At 43.9% G+C, this 25,784-nt stretch overlaps 1 long non-coding RNA gene and 1 pseudogene across 1 annotated transcript in view; one reads left to right on the top strand and one right to left on the bottom strand.

The window, feature by feature from the left end:
• Positions 1–25,784, top strand: part of LOC136386046 (uncharacterized) — a 394,494-nt gene that overhangs the window by 344,271 nt on the left and 24,439 nt on the right. The window lies entirely within an intron of this gene.
• LOC136385979 (cyclin-A2 pseudogene) lies at positions 2,636–3,511 on the bottom strand (annotated as a pseudogene).

Consider the following 25,784-nt stretch of genomic DNA (forward strand, 5'->3'; position numbering starts at 1 on the left):
ACCTGGTTGGTTAGGAAAACTGAAGACAGATGAAGTCTCTGGAATGGGGATATCAGGTTTAGAGTGAAAGGAGCTGGAAAGGCAGGGTCTCTTGTTTCTGTCTGAGATCTGCACCCAAACCTCCCACCACCCCCTTTGTTTATTTCTACTGGCCCTAAATGCACCCCTGTCTGCTTTTCTTCCCCTGTCAACACTTTTGCTTTGCACAGGTTTTTTGTCTTTCCTGGCCTCTGGAACTGATCTTCTCACAACTTTACCACTACGTTGATATTTTCTAATAGTTTGACAGCTAGAAATACAGGGAAATGAATTAGAAAACCTTCTTATGTTTATCTTTCTCCTTTTTCTTTTTTTAGCTTTTCTACTTTAAGTAAGACCAAACCCAGATATATGTGCTATTGTTGAGTGTTGGGGGAAAAAGACACAATTTTGATTCTTGTGGAATTCAAGCCCAGAGTTGTGCAAGGTAATGGACTCAGAAGTGCCAAGGAGGAGTGAAGAAGGTTAGGGAGCTACAAAAGTGGCACAGGAATGGGGACAAAGCAGTGCTTGGTTTAAGATCAGCAAACTGGGGTGTTTACCTCCTCCTCTTCCCCAGTCCTTTCACCATCACCAGCCTTTCACCTGAAAACACCACTGGGGACTGCCTGAGGATAAGTGAGGAGTAGCAGTAGGTGATTGTGCAGCAAGAATAACAAGACCTTCCTGACCAGGCGGTGGTGCAGTGGATAGACATAGAGCATCTGACTGGGATGCAGAGGACCCAGGTTCGAAACCCCAAGGTCACAGGTTTGAGTGTGGGCTTATCTGGCTTGAGTGTGGGCTCACCAGCTGGAGCACAAGGTCGCTGGCTTGAGCAAGGGGTCACTCGCTCTGCTGTACCCCCACCCACGGGTAAGGCACATATGAGAAAGCAATCAATGAACAACTAAGGTGCCCCATGAAGAATGGATGCTTCTCATCTCTCTCCCTTCCTGTCTGTCCCTATCTGTCCCTCTCTCTGTCTCTCTCACTGTCTCTGTCACACACACACACACACACACACACGAATAATAAGACCCTGGGTACTAGAGTCTCTGAAGAAAAAAAGGAGATATTTTGGTTTTAATATGTGAAAGAGGAGATATCCCTGTGCTCTTGGGATGTGGTAGAAATATCTGGTTCTATGAACTGCTAATGTGGTAATTACTAACACTTTGGCTAAAGTCAGAATAATATATTAAAGGGTCTCTTGTGATGTCCTAAAACAAGCAAAATCTGTGATACTATACAAGCTTTGCAGAATGGTGGAGTGAAAGAAGTATCCTACAACTCTGTCACTGGTGCCCTTAGGCAGTATAGGCTGTAATGGGGCCTGTGTGGCACAGTGGGGCACAATAAAGGAGTTGGTTCTTCTGATTGCTATGTTAGTCATCTCCATTGCTGCCAGCCTTCAAGGCAGAGACCCTTGCTTTATTGTCTTTGGCCCTTCTGGCTGGAAAGAGAGCCTAGATTTCCTGCATGGACAATGAGGCAACTCAGGGGGGGGAAAAAGAACAATAGAAAATAATTAATTAGGCCCTGGCCAGTTGGCTCAGCGGTAGAGCGTCGGCCTGGCGTGCGGGGGACCCAGGTTCAATTCCCGGCCAGGGCACTTAGGAGAAGCGCCCATCTGATTCTCCACCCCTCCCCCTCTCCTTCCTCTCTGTCTCTCTCTTCCCCTCCCGCAGCCGAGGCTCCATTGGAGCAAAGATGGCCCGAGTGCTGGGGATGGCTCCTTGGCCTCTGCCCCAGGCGCTAGAGTGGCTCTGGTCTCGGCAGAGCGACGCCCTGGAGGGTCAGAGCATCGCCCCCTGGTGGGCAGAGCCTCGCCCCTGGTGGGCGTGCCGGGTGGATCCTGGTCAGGCGCATGCGGGAGTCTGTCTGACTGTCTCTCCCCGTTTCCAGCTTCAGAAAAATACAAAAAAGAAAAAAAAAAAGAAAAAAGAAAAGAAAAGTAAAAACCAGAAAAAAAAAAAGAAAAAAAAATTAATCGATGGCTGTTTTCTCAGTGATATTTGAGAATGGCCAGGACACAGGACACATGTGAGTTTAAGTCTTGGCTCTATTTGTTACTCGCTCTGTGGTCATGGGCAAGTTATTGAGGTATCTGCTGTCTCAGTGATCTGAATTTTATTAACTGCTTTAGAAAAACAAAGAGGAGAGGAAAGGAGGTATGGATAATACTTGTAATCACCACCAATAATTGTGAGGATTAAATAACAACAAAAATGGGTTTAGAGTACTTAACATAGTACCAGGTCCATAGGTGCTCAAATGTTAACCATTATCACTTATTATTTATTATTCTAGAAGGTCTTAGCGGAGAAGATAGCTCCATCAAGATCAAGAATTATAATTTTTCCAACTCAATTTATTCTTATTATCCTGACAGCTGGCATCATTAATACTTCAATGAAACCACTTCAAATTAGCCACACATCTAAGGTAGTTACATGTACAAAAGCTATAGAAAGTAAAACCATTTAAAAAGCAACAGATACCATAATTTTTTTTCAGATACCACAATTTTTACTTGACTATAATTTTTGTATTCAGAAATTATTGTACAATTAAAAACTAAGATAAAAACTGTACTCCAAATACTCTGAGTGATTTAAATATTAGAAAACAAAAGCAGTCTTCCACTGTCACATGTGTAGTATCTCTGCTGGGATGAGAGAGAAACACCCCGATACTTGGAATTTTTCTACTTTTCTCTGATTGACTGTTATATGTGCTGTAGTGCCCTGAGGAAAGTAGGTCTGGTAAAGGTCCAGGAAACAAGGCTTCAAACTTTCCAGGGTATACACAGTCTTTTGTACCAAGGATTCAGGCCAACTTTTTCCTGTGACTGTGTAGAGTGCTAAATGAAAGGCCACTCTGGCAATACTTAAAAGATGGGTCAGCGTCTGTCAAACTTAACTCTCTCCAAAACACTACAGTTCACAGGCTGCTGGTACAAAGAGTACTGGGTAAGACACTGATTTACTGTTGTTGCAGTGAAGTTAAAAGCAAGGACTTTAAGAACAAGGTGCTGCATTCTTAGAACTTGTTTCTTTGTATAGAACATTTGTAATGTACACAAACTGCAGCTCTGGGGATAAATTTCTTCAAACTTTGAGGCCAATGGCATAGGAGCAGTGCCCACAAACTGAAGTTTTCTCTCAACACATGCATAGATGAAAATGAACCTATCAATGTAGTTCAACAGCCAAGTGCCAGGTCTTATTCTGTAGTTTATATTCTTCTTTTACTTCAACTAACCAGTCCACAAGGATAGTCCTCCTACTGTTGCTGATGTCTGGCTTTTTCTTCATGTAACCCACTTTAGGCTTACATTTAATTTCCATTTCCCTAATTGACATGTCCATAGTGTGTGGTTACTCAAAACTACCAACCACAGGACAGTCAAGAGGTCCTGGTTGTTTTTTTTTTGGTTAAGTAAAGTAATAGCTGAATTAAACTCCAGGACATCTTCATATTCTGGTTTTTTTGTTGTTTTTTAGATTCTCCTGGCCTCTTTTTTGAAATTTATTTATTTATTTATTTATTTTTTCTTTCTGAAGCTGGAAACGGGGAGAGACAGTCAGACAGACTCCCGCATGCACCCCACCAGGATCCACCCGGCATGCCCACCAGGGGGCGACGCTCTGCCCACCAGGGGGCGACGCTCTGCCCACCAGGGGGCGATGCTCTGCCCCTCCGGGGCGTTGCTCTGTTGCGACCAGAGCCACTCTAGCGCCTGGGGCAGAGGCCAAGGAGCCATCCCCAGCGCCCGGGCCATCTTTGCTCCAATGGAGCTCCGGCTGCGGGAGGGGAAGAGAGAGACAGAGAGGAAGGGGGGGAGGTGGAGAAGCAAATGGGCGCCTCTCCTATGTGCCCTGGCCGGGAATCGAACCCGGGTCCCCCGCCCGCCAGGCCGATGCTCTACCGCTGAGCCAACCGGCCAGGGCCTGAAATTTATTTTTAAAGTTGAATTATTGGGGTGACACTGGTTAACAAAATTATGCAGGTTTCAGGTGCCCAATTCTACAACACGTCTCTGTACACCCTATTCTGTGTTCACTCCCCAAGTCCAGTCTTTGCCCATCACTATTTATCCCCGCTTACTGCACTTTCCTACACCACCACCACCACTCATGTTGTCTGTGTCCATGAGTTTTTTTCTCTATTTTGTCCTTCTTTACTCAATCCCTCCACCGCTCACTCCCGCACACACAGTCTCTTCTTCTGCTTTGTCCACATGAATGGATTTATTGTTTGCTTTCCAGGGAGGAACCATAATGACATGCTTATATCACTTACAGGAAGATCCTTAAGAGCTACAACCTATCAAGTTTTGGGCCTTGGTAGCGACGCTGAATCCTGCTGTCTCCCAGTCTCTGGTATGGCCAGCCTAGCCCGGGTCTGGGGATGCTGAGCACGCGAAGCCTTCTTTAGGTAGATGTTCTAGTCCTCTTGGGGTGCCATCTGCTGCAATGTCAGTAGCGCTGAGCCCAACTTGCGGGCCTCAGAGGTAATTAGCATCACTGCTCCAGAGGAAACCGCTGGATCAGTCAAGCAGTGTGCACTCGGCCCCGCCGACTGCAGTACAGAGAAATGCCCGCTGCGGCCTAGGCCAGCTAGCCCACTCGAGATGGCTGGGAACCCAGGAGGCTGTGAAAGGTCCCGGCTGTGGAGGGCCAGAAACACCAAGCTAGGAGCCCTAATTATAATTTCTGTTTCAATAGACGGTTGAACTGTGCCAGGCAATGTCCTAGGTGCTGCTCTCATGGAAACTTTTAAAAGCACGCTGCATTTCACAAAGTGGCCACAGACTGAGAGGCCATCCTCTTAGACCATGCATCTGTTGGCAGAGCTGATACTTATAACAGAGTTCCTGCAATGTATTTTCACCAGTAGGACTGAGATTTTTGCAGTCCAGTGGAAACTGTGCACCTATATCATCATTTCCCTTTATACAGACCCATCAGAGCAGCTCTATAACAACTAATCAGAATGTGCAAAGCCAACCGGTGCTATTTGGGCCAATCAGACTGTGCAGATTTGGATTCTTAATTTGCATAAAATGGCCTGGTCAGGAACCAAGTCCCAACTTCTTCCATAAAAGGTGGTGTAATGCTGGTGGTCAAGGCCAGGCCAGTTCACCTTGAATTTGAGTAGAAGAACTATGAGCAGGAAAGCATTAGGCCAGCGGTCCCCAAAATTTTTACAGAGGGGGCCAGTTCACTGTCCCTCAGACCACTGGAGGGCCAGACTATAAAAAATACTATGAACAGATCCCTATGCACACTGCACATATCTTATTTTAAAGTAAAAAAACAAAACAGGAATAAATACAATATTTAAAGTAAAGAACAAGTAAATTTCTTTTATTTTTTTATTTATTCATTTTAGAGAGGAGAGGGAGAGACAGAGAGAGAGAGAGAGAGAGAGAGAAGGGGGGAGGAGCTGGAAGCATCAACTCCCATATGTGCCTTGACCAGGCAAGCCCAGGTTTTCGAACCGGCGACCTCAGCATTTCCAGGTCAACGCTTTATCCACCGCGCCACCACAGGTCAGGCCAAGAACAAGTAAATTTAAATCAATAAACTGACCAGTATTTCTTTTTTACTGTTTTTTTTTTCCTTTTTTTCTTTTTTTTTAATTTTTATTTTATTTATTCATTTTAGAGAGGAGAGAGAGCGACAGAGAGAGAGAGAAAGAGAGAGAGAGAGAGAGGAGAGAGAGACAGGGGGGAGGAGCTGGAAGCATCAACTCCCATATGTGCCTTGACCAGGCAAGCCCAGGGTTTCGAACCGGTAACCTCAGCATTTCCAGCTGACCGGTATTTCAATGGGAACTACGGGCCTGCTTTTGGCTAATGAGATGGTCAATGTCCAGTTCCATATTTGTCACTGCTAGATGTAACAAGTGATGTGACGTGCTTCTGGAGCTGTGAGGCGTGCATCCCACGTCACTGGAAGTAGTACTGTATGTGAGCGATGCCATGCTTTGCGTCTCTCACTGACCACCAATGAAAGAGGTACCCCTTCCGGAAGTGCGACGGGGGCCAGATAAATGGCCTCAGGGGGCCGCATGTGGCCCACGGGCCATAGTTTGGGGACCCCTGTATTAGGCTATCCCTGTTTAATGGAGGCTCACAGACATGGGTGAGCGAATAAGCAAAGGAAAACCACCCCTCATGGTGGAGACGGAGGGAATCCCGGAACCGCACTGCACAGTGGCAGGAGAGCGATCTGAGAGAATCACCACGGAAGGAAAGCACCCAGAGCTTTTCATAGAGACGCACATGTGGCTTTTTGCTACGTGCTCATGCACTAATCCTGCAAAGTGCTTGCAGCCAGGAAACCAGCAAGCAAGCCTAACCACAGATTTTTTTCCTCACAGGTGGACACCCCTTTTTCTCTTCAAAGTGCACTTTTGGTTCCTACCAGATTCTTTGTTTTCCCAGTTTGTAAACTGTTCATTTGAATAAAGTTTATTTTTCCCACATACCCCTGATATGGGATTTTGGTGAAAACAGTTACTGCTATTATACCTGTTCTAAAGATGAGGGAGCCAAGGAATAGCATGCTTAAATTACTTGCCTAGATTCCACTGTTTGTATAGTGGTAGAAATTCAAACCCAGAAAGCCAGGTTTACAAAGTCTGTGTTCTTAATCAGTGAGGTATGTAGTTAAATAATCAGACAAGAACCAAAGGGAGATGAGTGTTACCGGACTACAACTGGTCCGGGGTTCAAAACAGGCATCTTTAATCAAGATTGCCAGCAACTCGAAAAGACTGGAAGCATATCCTAGCCCAAAGCCTGCCTTACAATGTCAGATGTGAGGGCTGATTATATACTTTTTTCAGGTGAGGTTAGTACAGTGGCGGGGGTGGGGGTGGGGAACATACAGTTGATCATAAAGCAGGATAGCTGGTTTCCGGCATTGTAAGAGTCATCAAGCAGGATGGCCAGTTCTTGGAATCGTAATTTCTTCTTTGTGGCATTCCGATCTAATCACCGTCTTTATTGCTTCTTGGGCTCAGGTCATCTCCTCAGGGGGCATGGGAATGTCCAGCTTCAGTAGTTCTCCTGCATTCCTGGGTGGGGGTGCTAAAGACAATCTAGGAAATAGGTCACATATGGTGCACTAGCAATCATATATATGTATAGGTGTGTATATCTATATAATATACTATATATGTACACACACATATATAGTATACTATATTGATACCCTATCAGGAGAAATGGAGGGTAGAAGGAGTCCAGGTTCAAGGTGAACAATCAGAAACTGCAAATTTAGAGTTTGATTTGGAAGCTTAAAGGCATCATTATAAACTCTTCATGTTAATTTGCTTAACAAGTTAAGCTCCTATTTAAAAATGATTGGTCTCTTTACAAGCCTATTGAGAAAAAGGTTTAATAGATGGCTATAGCTAAGATATGCATGGTTTTTTGAGTCTTTTAACAGATAAGTGGCCAGGATTTTTGAACCATGCAATCTGCGAACAAGGTCGACGAGAATCTGAACATAGCCCTGAAGGCGTTAATGCGTCTGGGTTGTGGGAGGGGTTGGAGAGTCATCACGAAGAGAATTGTGGGAGTTCCGTTGCACCTCACTCCCGTGTACGCCTGGGAAATATCCGGTGCGCGTTTCTATTATGACCGACTCCAAGTTGGAGCACCGGCAGGGTGGGGTCTGGCCACAGCTGTGTCCCGAGGACGCAAGGCAGGGGCCGTCGCCACCCCTGGGAGAGCAGAGGAGACAGAGCTTTGTAGCACTGCTTGTGGGCTGAACGCGTAAGCCTGTCTTTCTTCCAGCCTCGCAGGGAGAGCGGCGCGGATATTAGAGTGGGTGAGGAGTACTGGGACTTGAGAGACTGACGACCCAGCGGTGAGCGTTGATGACGTTGTGACGGAAGGAGGAGCGTAACTGTGTTGTGGAGGTGTTGTCTTTGAGATGTGTGAATTTTTCTAGTTGCTTGGAGTTGAGGAACACAGCGAACAGATGAATGAAGGGTAAAATTAGGGGGGCATAAATATGTTGTCGGCTGGGCACCACCGCGTATAAATTGTAGTTGGGATGATTTTATTGGGCCCTTGGTTTAAGATTCTACTTTTGATGGGTTGATTCCCTTTAACAAATTACCAAGTACCTGCTCTGTGCTGGGTACTGCAGTAGAGGCCTAGATGAGAAAAGAAATTAGACAACCACTATCCTCAACATTTACAGCCTGTTAGCTACTATGCATTTGGAGGTAGGCAATCACAGTACAGGGAGATAGAGATTATACATCAAGTGTTTTTGAAAACCTACTAGAGGCCACCAAACTCACCTGAATATGCAATCTGGAATGGTCTTTGATGGAGTGATCAGACATGTATATTGAGAATAAAATAAGAAGGCCAAAACTATGTGCAGTTTTCTCTAAGGCACGTTCCCTCCCTGCTTGGCTCAGGTACAGTTACCTGGAGACCTGCATAGCACTCAAGACCCAAACTAGTTTATTCCTGGTGAGGGTATTGTTCCACTAAAGTGGCACCTTCAAGACCCCTGCTAAAGAGTCAGACTTATCCAAGAGCAAGGCCTCCTCTTGCACATGGAGTCTGCATGCTCTACAGAACAGGATGCAAGGGTTCTTTGACCTGTACATCGGAAACATTTCTGTGCCACTCTTTGGTTTTCCAGAAAACTCAGCTCACAGCAGGGAACTGTGTATCCACCTGGAATACTAAGCAATATTTTCAAACTTCTGATCATCAAACCTGATGCTTAGTGTACCAGAGAAACAACAGTGTAGCAAACAATTTAAGTCGTTGGTTCTCAAACTTTCCTGTGCATCAGAATCAGCTGGAGGGCTTGTTTAAAAACATATTACTTGGTGTTGCCTGACCAGGCAGTGGCATAGTGGATAGAGAGTTGGCCTGAGATGCTGAGGACCCAGGTTCAAAATCTTAAGGTTGCTGGCTTGAGGCGGCTCATCTGGCTTGAGCGCGGGCTCACCAGCTTGAGCACAGGGTCACTGGCTTGAACCCAAGGTCACTGGCTCTGCTGAAGCTCCCCACCCCCATCAAAGCACATATGAGGAAGCAATCAATGAACAACTAAGGTGCTGCAAGGAAGAATTGATGCTTGTCATCTCTCTTCCTGTCTGTCTGTCTGTCTCTCTCTCCCTCTCTCTCTCTCTCTCTCTCTCTCTCTCGCTAATAATAATAATAGTAAAAACATATTGCTGGGCCTTGACCACAAAGTTTCTGATTCAGCACTTGTATGTGTGCACACGCATATGTGTGCGCATGCACACGTGCTAGGCCCCCAGATTTACATTTCTAACAGATTCCCAGGAGATGCTGATACACTGGTTCTGGGACCATATTTGGAGTACTGGTCTAAACAGAACTGACATTAGTAACCTAGAAAGGACATCTCTAAGAAAGACTAGGCAAACTCCTAAAGGTTAGACATGCCTGAATCAAGCCACAGGATATATGAAATAAAATGGCATTGTTTTTGTTGTTTGTATGTTTTGAATGGATGAGCAAAGGTGAATCTTCCTGGCCTGCAATAAGCAAGGTTTGCTTCTGTTTTTTCTTCACTCATAAGTGTCAGACTTCCTTCTACCATAAATTATTTTTTAAAAATTAGCTATTTTCTTTTCAGATATCTTGATGAATTATATACAAGTAGCTAATTGTCTGTAGTGGAACTCACATCCTCACTTGTGTCATTATCCCCCCCCCCCAAAGGTGTTCCTCATTTCTGTAATAATTTTTTTTGAAGTTAAAAAGAAACGAAAAACAGGAAAATCTAGCTAACATGGAATGAAGAGGTGATGTTTAGGGTTGGTTTGTTTTTTCACCCTCAGTCAAACCCTTCTTTCTCAGAAGAAATAATTCACTCTAGAGCACTGAGGGAAACAGAAATAGTATTGTGTCCGGGTTTAATTTGAAACCTTTCTTTAGGGATTAGCCTAAACAGTCTTTTAAAAGGTGGCAGTCAGGCCCTGGCCGGTTGGTTCAGTGGTAGAGCGTCGGCCTGGCGTGCAGGGGTCCTGGGTTCGATTCCCGGCCAGGGCACACAGGAGAAGCGCCCATCTGCTTCTCCACCCCTCCCCCTCTCCTTCCTCTCTGTCTCTCTCTTCCCCTCCCGGAGCGCGCAGAGATGGCCCGGGCACTGGGGATGGCTCCTTGGCCTCTGCCCCAGGCACTGGAGTGGCTCTGGTCTCGACAGAGCGACGCCCCGGAGGGGCAGAGCATCGCCCCCTGGTGGGCAGAGCGTAGCCCCTGGTGGGCGTGCCGGGTGGATCCCGGTCGGATGCATGCGGGAGTCTGTCTGACTGTCTCTCCCCGTTTCCAGCTTCAGAAAAATACCAAAAAAAAAAAAAAAAAAAAAAAAAAAGGTGGCAGTCCACAGTTCTGCCTATCCTCCAAAGCCTCCTATGAGTTCAGAAAAGACCAGGAGACATTTTCATAAATGTCACTAATCATTCTAGACCCCTGTCATTGTTGGATTCCAAATCTACCCCCAGGCCAGTTACAAAATAAAACCTAAAAACCAAACATGGAGATATACATAAAACATATACAAAAGTCCAAACAAACTCATCTGGGTCTATTATGAACCTTTTCAGGGGCCAGGAAGATGCTCGGATGGCCAATAACCTAGATGTTTCAGAAATCTAAAGATCGATTACATCCACATTCCAAGGGAGTCAGCAGGACACTCGTGGGAGGAAATTGTTTTCCTTGACCCTCTTAGGGTTCCAGACTTGGGTCTGAAGATTAAAATGACAAAGACAGATTAACAGGAGAGAAAAAGATATATATTTAATGTTTTATGTGACACAGGAGCCTTCATAAGGAAATAAAGACTCATACAAACCTGAATACTTTATACTAGGTTTGATGAAGAGTGGACAGACAGTAGTAATGGAAGGAATAGGAGAGGTTAAAAAGTATGAGGCAAGTGTAGTAAACTGGAGGAAGATTAACAAGGCCTGTTTGTTAGGATTCTTCTAGTTGTCCCTTTGTCTACAGAGAGAAAGATGCTCCTTTCTCCTGGGTATAGGGAGGGCACCTCCCACATAACTGTTTCATGACCTGTTTCAAGGGAGAATGGGGGCAGGCAGTGGACATGACCTTCCTGCTTCTACTGTTTTCTCAGATTCCATCATCTTAAGATACTCAGTATGTCATGGTTTAATACTTTAGGATAGCCTGTGCTAAACCCCCTCAGCACACACATGCCGCTTGAGTATTAATCAGATTGTGACAGTTGGTGAGCCTCTCACTTCTACTTGTGCCACATTTCCCCCCCTCTAAACCAGTACTCATCTCTATTTAATAGGCATCTAGTCTTACAGGATAATTTTCTATGAAATGTGGAGAGATAAAAGGGGGGAAAAAACCTGTGTTTGAACTATGCATCACTGTGTCTTAAGTGATTTCTAAGTAAGAATGATTTAATTTTCTTGCTTGAACACTCAATATTTCACAGACGCTGAGAGTGTACAGATGAAAGCTAAAGAAGAGTTTTGGGCCATATATGTCAGAACAGCAAACACGTGATCACTCCAGAATTAAAATTCAGACAGGATTGTTTGAATTCACATTTCCTCCTTGCGACAGCTGATCCCCTAAACAACTTTACATTAGTGTGTGTCTCTAACTGAAGTAGAGTGGCATTACAGGTCTGGCGCCTCTAACCCCGAGGCTATGAGAGGTCATTGTTTTATTTGAAACAGTTTTTCTGAAATTGAGAGTTCTTAAATCAATGAATGAAAACTGTAAAGGAGAGGGAAAGAGTAATTATCATAATGTCACATTTTTTTTCTTTGCAAAATAAGATTAGAGAAAAATGAAGAACTCACTAGGAGGAAGAGGCAGAATCTGTATTCTAGAATCTGGTATCTGCAGCTGAGGAGCCAGATGCCAGGTGCGTGCCTATTGCTTTTCCCACAATGGAGGTTTAAGTACCGGTATGTAAGCAACCAGGTTACCCCTTGGTCCTATGACTGTGTTGTGGACAGGGCAGCTATTGCCACTGTTATCACGGTAACCTGTCTGCACTTGACAAGGTGGTGAGGAAACCTGGAAGATCTAATCTTGTTTTTGTGTGTATGTGTGTAACAATAGGGACATTTTCATCGCTTCTGGAAGTCTAAGGAATTCTTATAGCTGTCTTTCAAAACTGCATTATAAAAGAGCCAAACAAAGTCTGACTGAAAGCTGGAGTTCAGGAGATTGGAATTGACCTTGGCAGAAATATGTTCTCTAATTTCAAGGTCTTTAGAGGAGTTGTCAGTGCCCTATAACCAAAGACCACCAGGCATTTGCCTGTGGTTGAATAAATAAGGTTGATTAGTCAGTTCATGTAGGGAGAAGGCACACCATGGGGAAATTGGGGACACATCTCAGAGGTGTTAGAAAGGATTTATTATGGAATTGGGACTTGTATTAGGTGTATTGTGGGGGAGGGTTTAAAGAAGCAAGTTTTTGCTCTGGATTGGATTCTGTTAGGAAGTAATAATATATTTATTTATATTGAAATATGTATATATGGGTTAATTCTGTGATTGGGTACAATGAATCTTATTTAGAAAGAGGGTAAACTAGGAGGTTAGTTGGCAAAGTAGCAGCAGTCTTTATTAGCCAGGATAGGATGCTTGGTTATTTTTGTGATTTGGTCAAAGTTTATGTTTTGTCTATTTTCAGACATGATTGTGCAGTGGTCTTGCTTTTGTCTTGATCACTTGGTCACATAATAGCTTTGTGTGATGTTGATGATCTGCAAAAGTGTTCATGTTCACTAGGAAAACATCAAGGCCTGTGAGAGAGAGAGTCCAGCTCCCATATGTCAGTGGCTGCTTTTTCCTTAGAGTGATCAGTACTGGGGTCCAGCAGCCTGTAAGAGGCCAAATTCCCTTTCTCCCAGAAGCCATATATAGCATAAAAATAACTCAGATGTGCTGAACAGGAAAGGTTGGGGATTGCATGTGGATGATAGCATATGGTTACCTTCTAACAGAATTTAGGAGCCTCAGTAAAAATAGTAGTCTCCTGAGGTTGTTTTCCCTTTTAAAAATAAGAACAGAATATCCTTAGGCCAAGAGAAGTAGATGGAAGCATATAGCAGATTGTATTTTTCAAAGATGGCCACAAGTCTATCTTTCATCTTATACCCTCTTCTATAATGTGGCATTACCTCCTTTCCATTGAAGAGCATGGTTGATGTCCCCTCTGCTTTGAATCTGGACAGACTTCTGTTTTGCTAACCAATAGGACAGGGATAAATGAGACTCTGACTTCGAAGGCTAGACCATGAAAGGCAGTGCAGCTGCTGCCTTAATTGCAGAGATGTTGACCTTTCAAGTCCGGAGCTACCGAGTAACAAGTCCGACTACCCTGAGGCTGCCATTCTTTGAGAAATTCCAGGCCCCTAGAAGGCCACCTATAAAGCCACTGGGTTCTAGCTAATGAAATGTAGTAAAGAAAGGCTCTTAGCATAAGTAACTTTTAGCAGAACCTACTTTCTCTAAAACAAAGATACTTTCAGAAGAACTTGCATTGTTTTCTAACACTCCCTAACCCTGGTCTTGAGGCTGATTTCCAGGCTGTAGCTTTGGGAAAGTTCTGCAAGGTTGCAGATGTTTCCAGAGTGTTTCTCCCTGAATCAATCTTATAGATAAACATTGTAAAAGAGCTTGTTTCACAGCTTTGTTTTACTGCAATGCTCCCCCTCCTCCCTCTTCCCTAATCAGTGTGTAATTTTGTGTTGTTTTTTGTTTTTTTTTTGTAATTTTGTCTTTAAAAGCTGACTTCCAACTGTGTTTTGAACCACATGATTTGAATGACTTAGGTCTCTGTGAGGTCACTGGCTTTGAATAAAGACTCCTTTAAATTTGAACTTTGGTGTGGAGAATGTCTGTATACTCTCGCTGGTTTCGCTACAACACTAATAGCCAACATCAACCAGGAGACTCATGAATGAAAATACCTCTATCAGGTGTCCCCAAACTACGGCCTGCAGGCCGCATGCAGCCCCCTGAGGCCATTTATTCGCCCCCTCCCTTCCGCCACACTTCCGGAAGGGGCACCTCTTTCATTGGTGGTCAGTAAGAGGAGCACTGTATGTGGCGGCCCTCCAACGATCTGAAGGACAGTGAACTGACCCCCTGTGTAAAAAGCTTGGGGACCCCTGCTAGATGATCAAAGCCCCAGCTGTTGAGTCTTCCAAGCTGAGGCCTCAGATATTGTGGAGCAGATAGACAAAGTCTTCCCTGCTGTACCTTTCTGAGTTCCTGAAGCACAGAATCTGAGAGCAAAGTAAAATGATTGTTTTGTGCTGAATTTTCGACTGGTTTATCACAAAGCTATACTAACTCAAACAGAGGTAGGAAGTTTGGTTAATGCAGAAGGAATAAAGTAGAAGGAACAAAGATTGCAAGTACCATATTTCCCCGTGTATAAGATGCACCTTTTTTTTCAAAAAAATTTGGGTCTAAAAACTGGGTGCGTCTTGTACAGTGGTTGTAGACTTTTTTACTTGCATTTAAGAAGTGTGGCATTTCAAATGCCATAGATGGAACTGAGGACGAGGCAATATATGAAGACAGTGATTCGTCATCAGACACAGATGAGGACAAGCTAATGGATGGGAGTTTTGACAGTGATGAGTTGTATGAATTTTATGATGAATAAAACTTGAGTTTAATAACTATGTAATACATTTTTTTTCAAATTTCAGGACCCAAAATTAAGGTGTGTCTTATACGTGGGTGTTTCTTATACATGGGGATGTGTGATAGTTGGTAGAGGAAAAACAGGCTAGTGACAAAGCATTTGGCTTTGCTGCTGCTGAGCTCTTTGGGCCCAGGGACCCCAATGTGGACAGAAGTGGACAGAAAAGAGAAGAATGGACAGAGAAGTCACCCAGTATGCTAAATGAAACTTATGCACATAATTGCACTTTCTTTTCAAATAAGATCTTGAACTATTTAATTATTTCTTATCTGAGCATCTTAATTGAAACTAAGGAGTGGTGGGGTATTTTTTTCTATGGAAAAAGTAGTCATATTAACATTGGCTAATTAGTAAATAGCAAGATTTAATATTATAGTTGCCTATGGGAACAATCCTTTGAGGAAATTCTGCTAGTCATTTTCAGTTAGTTACCTTCGGTTATTTATTTATTTATTTATTTATTTGAGGAAGGGAGATAGTGAGGCAGACTCCTGCATGTGCCCTGACTAGGATCCCCTCGGCAAACCCATCTGGGGATGATGCTCGAGTAATGAGCTATTTTTAGCACCTGAGACTTGTGCTCAGACCAAGCAAGCTATCCTCAGTGTCTGGGGGCCACACTCGAACCATTTGAGCCGCTTGCTGCATGAGGGAGAGAATGGTAGGTGGGGAGAAGCAGATGGTTGCTTCTGCTGTGGGCCCTGACTGGGAATTGAATACAGGATATCCATACACTAGGCCAATGCTGTATCCACTGAGCCAACATCCAGGGTCATATTGAGTTATTTACAAAAAATAATTTCTACTTTGCTGTGGTTATATGAAGGCTTTCCTCAGTATACCTTATTTGAGGTGTTTGCATTAGATACTGATGATGTTAGTGTTGAAACTCTCTGTGAAGACTGTTAGCTCTTCAGTCTTCCTTGGTAATAGTACTTAGTAACCAGAGGGTTAGAGATGTTTGCTCTGCTCTGTCTCATTGTATGAGGTTGGAAGAAAGCATACATAATATTATTTCCAATGATGTGTTGGAAATAGGAGTTTCATTCTTTTAATCTGGCAGACCCTGGTTCATTTTTTTTTCTAAAGTGAGAAGCAGGGAGGGAGAGACACAGACTCCTGCATGTGCCTGAACGGGATCTACCCAGCATCCCCACTAGGGGTCGATGCTCTGACCATCTGGGGTGTTGCTGTGTTGCAACCGGAGCCGTTCTAGTGCCTGAAGTGGAGGCCATGGAGCCATCCTCAGCTCCCCAGCCAACTTTGCTCCAGTGGAACCTTGGCTGGGGGAGGGGAAGAGAGAGATAGAGAGAGAGAAGAGGAGGAAGGGTAGAGAAGCAGTTGGGTTCTTCTTCTGTGTGCCCTGACCAGGAATTGAACCTGGGACTTCCACACACTGGGTGGACACTCTACCAATGAGCCAACTGGCCAGGACTATAGATGTATGTTTGTTTGTTTTTTTTTGTGGTTTTTTTTTTTTCATTTTTCTGAAGCTGGAAACAGGGAGAGATAGTCAGATAGACTCCCGCATGCGCCCGACCGGGATCCACCCAGCACGCCCACCAGGGGCGATGCTCTGCCCACCAGGGGGCGGTGCTCTGCCCATCCTGGGCGTCGCCATGTTGCGACCAGAGCCACTCTAGCGCCTGAGGCAGAGGCCACAGAGCCATGCCCAGCGCCCGGGCCATCTTTGCTCCAATGGAGCCTTGGCAGCGGGAGGGGAAGAGAGAGACAGAGAGGAAAGCGCGGCGGAGGGGTGGAGAAGCAAATGGGCGCTTCTCCTGTGTGCCCTGGCCGGGAATCGAACCCGGGTCCTCCGCACGCTAGGCCGACGCTCTACCGCTGAGCCAACCGGCCAGGGCTGTTTTTTTACAGAGACAGACAGAGAGTCAGAGAAAGGGATAGATAGGGACAGACAGACAGGAATGGATAGAGATGAAAAGCATCAATCATTAGTTTTTTGTTGTGACACCTTAGTTGTTCATTGATTGCTTTCTCATATGTGCCTTGACCGTGGGCCTTCACAGACCGAGTGACCCTTTGCTCGAGCCAGCGACCTTGGGTCTAAGCTGATGAGCTTTGCTCAAACCAGATGAGCCCACGCTCAAGCTGGCGACCTCATGGTCTTGAAACTGGGTCCTCCGCATCCCAGTCCAACACTCTATCCACTGCGCCACTGCCTGGTCAGGCATGTAGATGTTTATTATATCCAGTTGATTGATGGTGCTGTTGAGTTCAAATATAGCTTTATGAATTTCCTGCCTGCTAGATCTCTCAGTTCCTGATAGGGGATCATTGATGTGTCCAACTATAATAGTGGATTCATCTGTTTCTCCTTGCAGTTTTGTAAGTTTTTGCTTTCTGTATTTTGAACTCTTGTTAGACACTTACATATTAAGAATCATTATGTTTTCTTGAAGATCTGATCCCTTTATCATTATGCAATGCCCATTTTATGTCTGATAACTTTTCTTACTCTGAACCTGACCTGTTGCTGTCTCAGTGCATAAACTGTTGGACTGGGACGCATAGGGCACAGGTTCAAAACCCAGAAGTTGCTGGCTTGAGCATAGGTGCATCTGGCTTGAACGCGGGCTCACTGGCTTGAGCGTGGGATCATACACATGACCCCATGGTCACTAGCTTCAGCCCAAGGTTGCTGGCTTGAGCAAGGGGTCACTCATTCTGCTGTAACCCCCTGGTCAAGGTACATATGAGAAAGCAATCAATGCACAACTGAGGAGCCCCAACAAGGAATTTTTGTTTCTCATCTCTCTTCCTTCCTGTCTGTCTCTATCTGTCCCTCTCTCTGTTCTTTCTCTCTGTCTGTCACAAAAAATAAGTAAATAAATAAATAAATAAGTAAATAAAATATAGCATAGCTACTACTGCTTTCTTTTGAGTAGTGTTAGCATTGTACATCCTTCTCCATCCATTTACTTTTCATCTGTATGTGTCATTGCACTTAAAGTGGGTTTCTTAAAAATAACATATTGTTAGGTCTTGCTTTTTGGTCCATTTTGATAACTTACATCTTGTAACTGGTACATTTTGACTTTTGACATTCAAAGTGACTACTAATTTGTTATTATTATCTATTTATTGCCCTTGTTCTGTTTCTGTTTTCTCTTTTACACTTTTCCTTCATTTTATGCTTTTTAAAATTGTTTTGTTTTTTAAATTTTTATTTATTGATTTCACTGAGAGAGGAAGGGGGGGAGAGAGGTAGACAGGAACATCGAGCTGTTCTGTCTGTGCCCTGATTGATGATCGAACCGGCAACCTCTACACTTCAGGATGATGCTCTAACCAACTGAGCTATCCGGCCAGAGCCATTTTATGCTTTTGATTGAACATTTTATATTTTTTCTCCTTTCTTAGCATATCAATTATACTTTTTTTTTTTTTATCATTTTTCTGAAGCTAGAAACGGGGAGAGACAGTCAGACAGACTCCCGCATGCGCCCGACCGGGATCCACCCGGCACGCCCACCATGGGGCTACGCTCTGCCCACCAGGGGGCGATGCTCTGCCCATCCTGGGCATCGCCATATTGCGACCAGAGCCACTCTAGCGCCTGAGGAAGAAGCCACAGAGCCATCCCCAGCGCCCGGGCCATTTTTGCTCCAATGGAGCCTTGGCTGCGGGAGGGGAAGAGAGAGACAGAGAGGAAAGCGCGGCGGAGGGGTGGAGAAGCAAATGGGCGCTTCTCCTGTGTGCCCTGGCCGGGAATCGAACCCCGGTCCTCCGCACGCTAGGCCGACGCTCTACCGCTGAGCCAACCGGCCAGGGCCAATTATACTTTTTAAAAGCTTTTTTCTGTAGTTGCCTTAGAAGTTGCAACATACACTTACATCTAATTCAAATCCACGTTAAAGTAACATACAGCTTCATGAGTCATGCAAGTACTTTACAATAACCAAATAATTATAATTCCTCCACCTATCCCTTGTATCATTGCTGTCATTCATTTCCTACACATAAGCATACATAAAACATAAGTATATACATAGGCATAGATAGTCAAGTACAGGGTTGCTATCGTTGTTTTGAGCAAATTTTTCCTTGTTAGATCAATTAAGAATTTAAAAAATGGTTTTTAGTTTACCTTTACTTATTGTTTCTCCAATTATTTTCCTCTTTTTTGTGTACATCTGAATTTCCTACCTACCTAATTTTCCTTATCTTTAAAGAACTTCAAAGATGTCTTACAAGGCATGTCTACTGACAACAGAACACCTCAATTTTTGTTCTTCTGAGAAATTTTTTATTTGTCCTTTGAAAACTAATTTTACAAGGTATAGGATTCTAGGTTGGTAATTAAGATCTTAACTTGGCTTGTGGATCTAAGAAGACTTGTTGATTTTTTTTCAGTTGATTCAGTTTTTTAACTTGTTATAATGGATTATCTACTTCTAATTTTTTTTACATGCAGGACTGGAAACCAGAAGTTATATTCTGTGTTTTTAAAATAATATATATGTCATTGACTTTCATCATAGGCTGTTCCTCTGTCTCCTTATAAGTAATCACTTTTATCAGTTTTTATTTATCCTTCCACCTTTTGAAAATATAAGAAAATATAGCATATATATTAGTTTTTATGTTCATCTTATTGATTTTAGAGAGCAAAAGGGATAGAGAGACACAGAGACACTGTTCCTGTATGTGCCCTGACTGGGGATCAAACTGGTACCTTGTGTGCTCTGGGACAATGCTCTAACCCACGGAGCTATCCACCAGGGCTGTATATTAGTTTTACTTTCTGTTCATAGGTAGAAAGTAGTGTATTTAACACCAGTGCAGTCTAATAGAAATTTCTGTGGGAATGAAAACATTCTGTATATGCACTGCCCAATATAAAACTTGGTGAGTGCTAGTGTGGAACTTAGTTATAATTTTATTTAAATTTGATTTATGTAATGTAAATATCCCTTATGGTGAGTGGCTACTGCACTGGGCAGGAGAAGTTCTACATACTTTTCTCTACCTAATTTTTCACTGAACCGTTGTATCCTGGAGATCACTCCACAGCAGTCTCGAGAGATAGTCCTTACTGCTTTAAAGTTGCATAGTTCTCTAGGATGTAGATCTACCTTAAATTATTCAACTAGTCTCTTATTGGTAGGCAGCTGTGGTGTTTCTAGTCTTATGCTGTTATTAATTATTCTGCCAGGACTGGATTTATGCTTATGCCCTTTTGTCTTTTTGCATTTTTCCTTGGAAGAGATTGTCAGAAGGGTGATTTCTGGTTCCAAGAATACCTGTAATTATAGTAGATAATATCAGATCCCCTCCTGAGGGATTGTACGTGACCTCCAGAAAGGCATGAGAATGTCTCTTTCCTCACAGACTACCTAAGAGGAGCCCTGAGGGGAGGTGAATATGATATGAGATATCTGTGCAAACCATTTTAATAAACAAGAGAATTAGATGTTTGGACAAGGCTCCTAGTCCTGTGCTTGTCTTTGAAAACTCTGGCTCCACTCCTTTCTGTCTCCTCTGGATCTGGGTCCAGGCCCCTCCAAGTGAGAGAGGAGATTTCCATGTGAAGCAGAAATTCCATGCCACCTCAGAATACTAAGTGGGGGTGACTTCCCTCTAGAGATAATGCAGGCACAAAACAGGTTCGGAAATCTATCTCTGTGGGCTAAAGTAAACAAATAAAACCTGTAGATAGTTTCTGCTATGAAAAGAAACAATGCTGAAACCTGTCAAGGAATACCTTGTTCTTCATGTCTATGTGAGTGAGGTCCTGTAAGAAGAAGGTGGGAGCCTGTTAGTACTGTGGAAGAGGAGGGTAGGATGGGTTAAAAGGTACAGCAGCTTCTCAAGTTTCAAGTTTCCCCTTTTCAACAACATGGTTTTCTGCTTAGATACTGAATTTCCAGGACTTAGGACTAAACTTGCTTGGAATGGAGTCCATTTGAGGTCCTATACCATGGGGTAGTCCACTAATATCCATCAGGCTCCCTGTGGCCATTTCAAATTTCAGGTCTAGAGATCAAGAAGCACGATGTGGGATGAAGATACGGGACTGCACTACAGTGCCTGGCACACAGTAAATACCCAGTACATGTTAATCAATTAATGAGGCGTAGATGCAAGAATAAGCAGAATAAGTTTGTTCTCTCAATTTGTTTTATAAATGTGAATTTTTCAAAGGGAGTTGTGATCACTCACTACTTATTATTTCATAATCTGTTTTGAGGAAAACATTTTGTATCTGTTTCTAAAAATTAGGCCTTTTCATTGGCATAAAAGTACTAACCGGTAGAAAGTGGAGAAAGATGCCACCTGGCGATCCGAGTCAGAATTGCAGGTGTAAAAGTCTGTCCTAGGGATCCTGGCAAAGGATGAGGGGAGGGGAGGGAGAGTGGGAGGTGTATGGATTGCATCCTATAGGCCAAAGCTTCCTGAAATTTCCTACACACTTGTGGTGGCCCTGCTATATTCCTGCCTTTGGGCAAGGAAGTCTCAGTGGGGGTTGAGAGACTGAGCCACATAAGAACGGACCTTGGCCTTGGGACACATCCTTACCAAGAGATGAAGGGCCCACACAGCCTGTGTCAGGCTTGTTGCCTTGTGTGGGAATATCTTTCTGTCAGACTCAATGAGCACGCCTTTGTTTTGCTCAAGGATGTGTGACAATTGCTCTCAGGCCAGGCCTCCCCTCACCTTTATTTGTCACATTGCCAGTTAATTCTTTCTTTGTTTAAGGAGTATCAAACAATATCAAAACGTGTATTAGAAGTTAAAATTATTCTCTCTCCTTTCTCCCCTATATAATACAATGGTAACTTTTGTTAATTTATTGGTACCTATTCTCCAGAGTTTTTCTCTATATTTAATAGAGTAACTTATATTAATTGTACTTCTACAAGCCCATGTTGATATATATATTCATATGTATAATGAGACATTATAATTTGTTACTTGCCTGGTTGAATAAATATTATTCTTTTCATTTTATTTATTTGTTTTGATGTGTTTCCAAGTATTTGTTAGGGACTTATATAGCTTTTTATGTTCATTCTCTCTTTTTAATGACATAAAATTGACATACTATGTTAGTTTCAGGTGTACAACATAATGATTAAATATTTGTATATATTGCAAAATGATCACTGTGACTATTTAACATCCATCACCACGCATAGCTACAGAGTATTTTTTTTTGTGATGAGAACTTTTAAGATCTACTCTCTTAGCTTTCCTGAACAAAATATGATATTGTTTTGCATGTTTTCACTATATACGCACACTGTTATTCTTCAGCTTGCTGATGTATTTTTATATATTGTGATATATATTTATTTTAATTAAATATAAAATATTGTGAATATTATATATAGGGTCTAACTATGTATAGGAAATATTAAATAAGTTATATAAATATATATAATATATATGTATAGATCCTGGTCCCTACACTCAAGGGAGCACTGTGACAGGTCCAGGGGGAAAACTTGACCAAGGTCCCAGCACAGCGTTTGGTGCGTCACCCACAGCACTGATGTTTACTTCCTCCCACCCCACTTCTGATCTTTAACTTGTATGTTGTTTCTTAAGTATCGGGGAAATTTAAGAGGAAACTAACCTCACTCATCTAAATGACAGGAAATTTGGTGCCATCTCTATGACATGCAGTGTAATGCAGTTGGGCTAGGGAAAAGTCCTCATCCTTCCCATGGAATAATTATGCTTTTCCTCTCCTCTGTTAATGCCCGCTGTGCTCACATCAGGAACTCATGGAACCTGGAATCTGACCCCACTGGAAGCTGCTGGAGGCGGTGACTGGATCTGCAGGGTGGGATACCGCCGTGGCATTCAGGAGCTCTTCTGGGTCCCAGTGCGTGAGCGATCCTAAGGTGAGTTCCTGCTCCTGCATGACCTGCGTCTTCACACAGGTGTTCACTGGGCAGCTGTCACTCTTCACACCTCTAGTGATCCAGGGACTACAGAGTTCGCAGTAATGGGTTCACCTGTTCCAGGTCCCTGTGAAGTTAGGGTGGCCACTGTAGAACCTGCCTAGTTTATAAAGAGGAAAGAGCTTCACGGGAAGTGTCTGAGACGCCTCAGAGAGGAGGTGGGCCTGGTACTGTGGGCAAGACTAACGGGGGTGGGATGGGAAGGAGGGGTCAGGGAGTCCGGCCTGACTGGAGTCAACAGTGGGGCTCCCAGGTGAGCAGACAGGGCTCAGAGGGGACTGATTGGACACCCCAGGGCTCTGAGGCCGTCCAGGTTGAGGAAATGTGGAGGAAAGACACATTTGCTTCCATGGGATGTTACCCAGCCCGTTTACATGCTGAAATGACAGCAGTGTTGGTAGGAAGGAAAGTGCCCTGGCAGGCTGTCACTGGTCCCCGGGGGCAGGGAAGAAGCAGGAGCACCGCCAGGAGTGACACTGAGCTGATGCTCAGCTCTCTACATGTTCACTAGCGCAGGAAGCAGCCGTCAAAGGGAAGGATTTTCAGTAATGGATCCCCACGCTGTCTGGAAATCGTACACCCTCCTTAGTTCTCACTGACCCTGGGTCCCTCGGACTCCCATTTGCCAGCACGTTCCTGCCTGCCTCCTGCGCTCACATTCTTATGCAGAACACGCGCTCGGTTTATAAGCGGTTTCATCTCTGCACCTTCCCAGAGGTCACTCAGGCTTGTCGCCTCCTTTGTTGTCTCCATTCCTTTCATCAGCTCAGTGAGGTGCAGCAGAGCACCCCGGGGCTCTGACAGATTTAAGCAAAATTTAACATTCACCTTCGCTACTTTTTACACATTGCTTGTGCACTTTTCATTTCTACAGGGTTAATCTGAAACTATGACCACCCCCCAATAAACAGAAATGCATTTAGTGATCAAACACCCCCTTATGCTTGGTTTAACTGTGCTTTTGTTTTTGTCCACACTCTCAGACCTTTTCCACTGTGTTCAGTCGAGTCTGCACAGGAGACAGTTTAAAGACTGTATTATTCTAAGTTTTGTCTTTTCTTTTTTTTTTTTTCTGAATTAAGAAGCAGGGAGGCAGAGACACAGACTCTCAGTGCACCCGGCTTGCATTCGAAGCCATTCTAAGTGCCTGAGGCGGAGTCCATGAAGCTGTCCTCAGGGCCTGGGCCATTTTTGCCTTAGCTGAGGGAGGGGAAGAGAGAGATAGAGAGAAAGGAGAGGGGGAAGGATGAGGAAGCAGATGGGCACTTCTCCTGTGTTCCCTGGGTGGGAATCGAACCCGGGATGTCCACACGCCGAGCCAACACTCTTAACGCTGAGCCAACGAGCCAGGGCCTGGTTCACTTTTAAAGTTTCCGTAATGTCTATATGTATTTTACACAGATGAGTAGCTCTTGTCAGGTAACTCATTCTATCTGTAAATTAGCATAGAAGTCTGGTACTACCATTGGAATTGTGTAATCAGTGAGCTCGCAAAGATGGTTATATATGTTGAGTACAACCATCAACTGACTTCATGGTTATGGGCCAAGTAGAAAATGTCTCCACTTCTTATTTCATTGTAAAAATTCTTGTGAATTAGTATTTGGCTCTTTCAATGTGTTCTAGCCATACCAAACCGCTGTTTTCTCCCTTTCTAGGGGCCTTGATCATCCCTCTCCTGCTACTGAATCTGCTTATCCCCTCTGCATATTCTACCTTGAAAAGTATTCCTGTGCATTCACACGTACCCAAATCTTATCCAGCACTCAAGGCCTGTAGTCAGTGTCACTTGTCTGGGAACCTTTTAGGTCTCATACTCTCCTCTTCATCATCTTTCCCTGTTTTTATTTTTCTGTCACCTTCAGTTTTGCATTAGAGTTCTCTGGGTATGTGTCTGGCTTTCCTGTTAGTTGGTTAGCGCCTGGAAAACAGAGTCTATATTAGATTGATTTGGGGTGTGGACCCTGAGAAAGAAGATGCCTACTAAGATGGGATCCTAGCAGCTAACTGGGCGCAAGTTTAAAAGCAGAGCCTAGCAGCCATTTCTACACAGGGACCTCTCCTGCAAACTGTGCTCACAGTGAAGCCTGCACTGAAATCCTGCCCTCACTGTGTTGCTGCCTTCTGAGCCCATCCTTATAATGGAGTTCTGGAATCCAGCAGGACTGAGGCTTTCCTGCACAACTCTATTCCCATCAGCTTCTTCGCCAGACGATCAGAGTGGCTCTATTCTGACCAATTAGGCCAGTTCCTTTTGTATCAGTCAAACTGTGGGGCTTTAGAGTTCTCATTTGCATAAGGATGGACCAATCGGGGACCAATGATACGGACTTCTGTTTATATAAATCAGCTCCCCTCTGGTTCAGGGAGCATATTTTTCCTTTCCACTGGAAACTGAGGATTGTCTTTCCCCGGTTGAGCTGAAACACCAAAGATGTCTCACCAGAGCAGAGAGAGCAGATCAGCAAGGAGCAGAGCAGAGCTGTGTAGGCAGAGAGGAGCCTGGGCCCCGGGCTGCCTTGCAGCAGCCATGGTGTTTCACAGCTGGGCTGTATCAGCCATTGAGCTGTTTGCACTGAATAGTTTTCTTCTTCACCACATCCTAAATTGGGGATTTCTATTGCCATTGAATTGGTGCCAATGACCGTCAGCTGACAGGGTTCCCCATAGCTCCAAGGTGGCTGTTCTGTTCTTTAGGATCTGCACAGAGGGCACCCGAGCCTGGAGATGCTAGTGAAGATCACATAGCTAGTTAGTGGCAGAGTTAGGAACAGAGCCCAATCTCCTTACTCACAGCTTCATGTTCCCCACTAAATAAAGGAGAAAAAGGAGAGGCAGAAGAAAGAGGAATAGCAGGTGAAAGTATTATGCTTTATGAAGGCAAAACGTTTTATCTGTTTGGTTCAGTGCTGTGTCCCCAGTGCCTAGAACAGTGCCTGGCACATAGTAGGGACTCAGTAAATATTTATTGGAGCAATAAGTGATGGATACAAATAGGAATTCATGTACAAAGATGGTAACAACAATCTTTAGGACTGTCGATATTGTTTACTTATCACAAATTCTTATTTCATGCATTGCCTCTATGCATGGAAAGA

The sequence above is a fragment of the Saccopteryx leptura genome, chromosome X (assembly GCF_036850995.1).
Source record: "Saccopteryx leptura isolate mSacLep1 chromosome X, mSacLep1_pri_phased_curated, whole genome shotgun sequence".
Classification (NCBI taxonomy): Eukaryota; Metazoa; Chordata; class Mammalia; order Chiroptera; family Emballonuridae; genus Saccopteryx; species Saccopteryx leptura.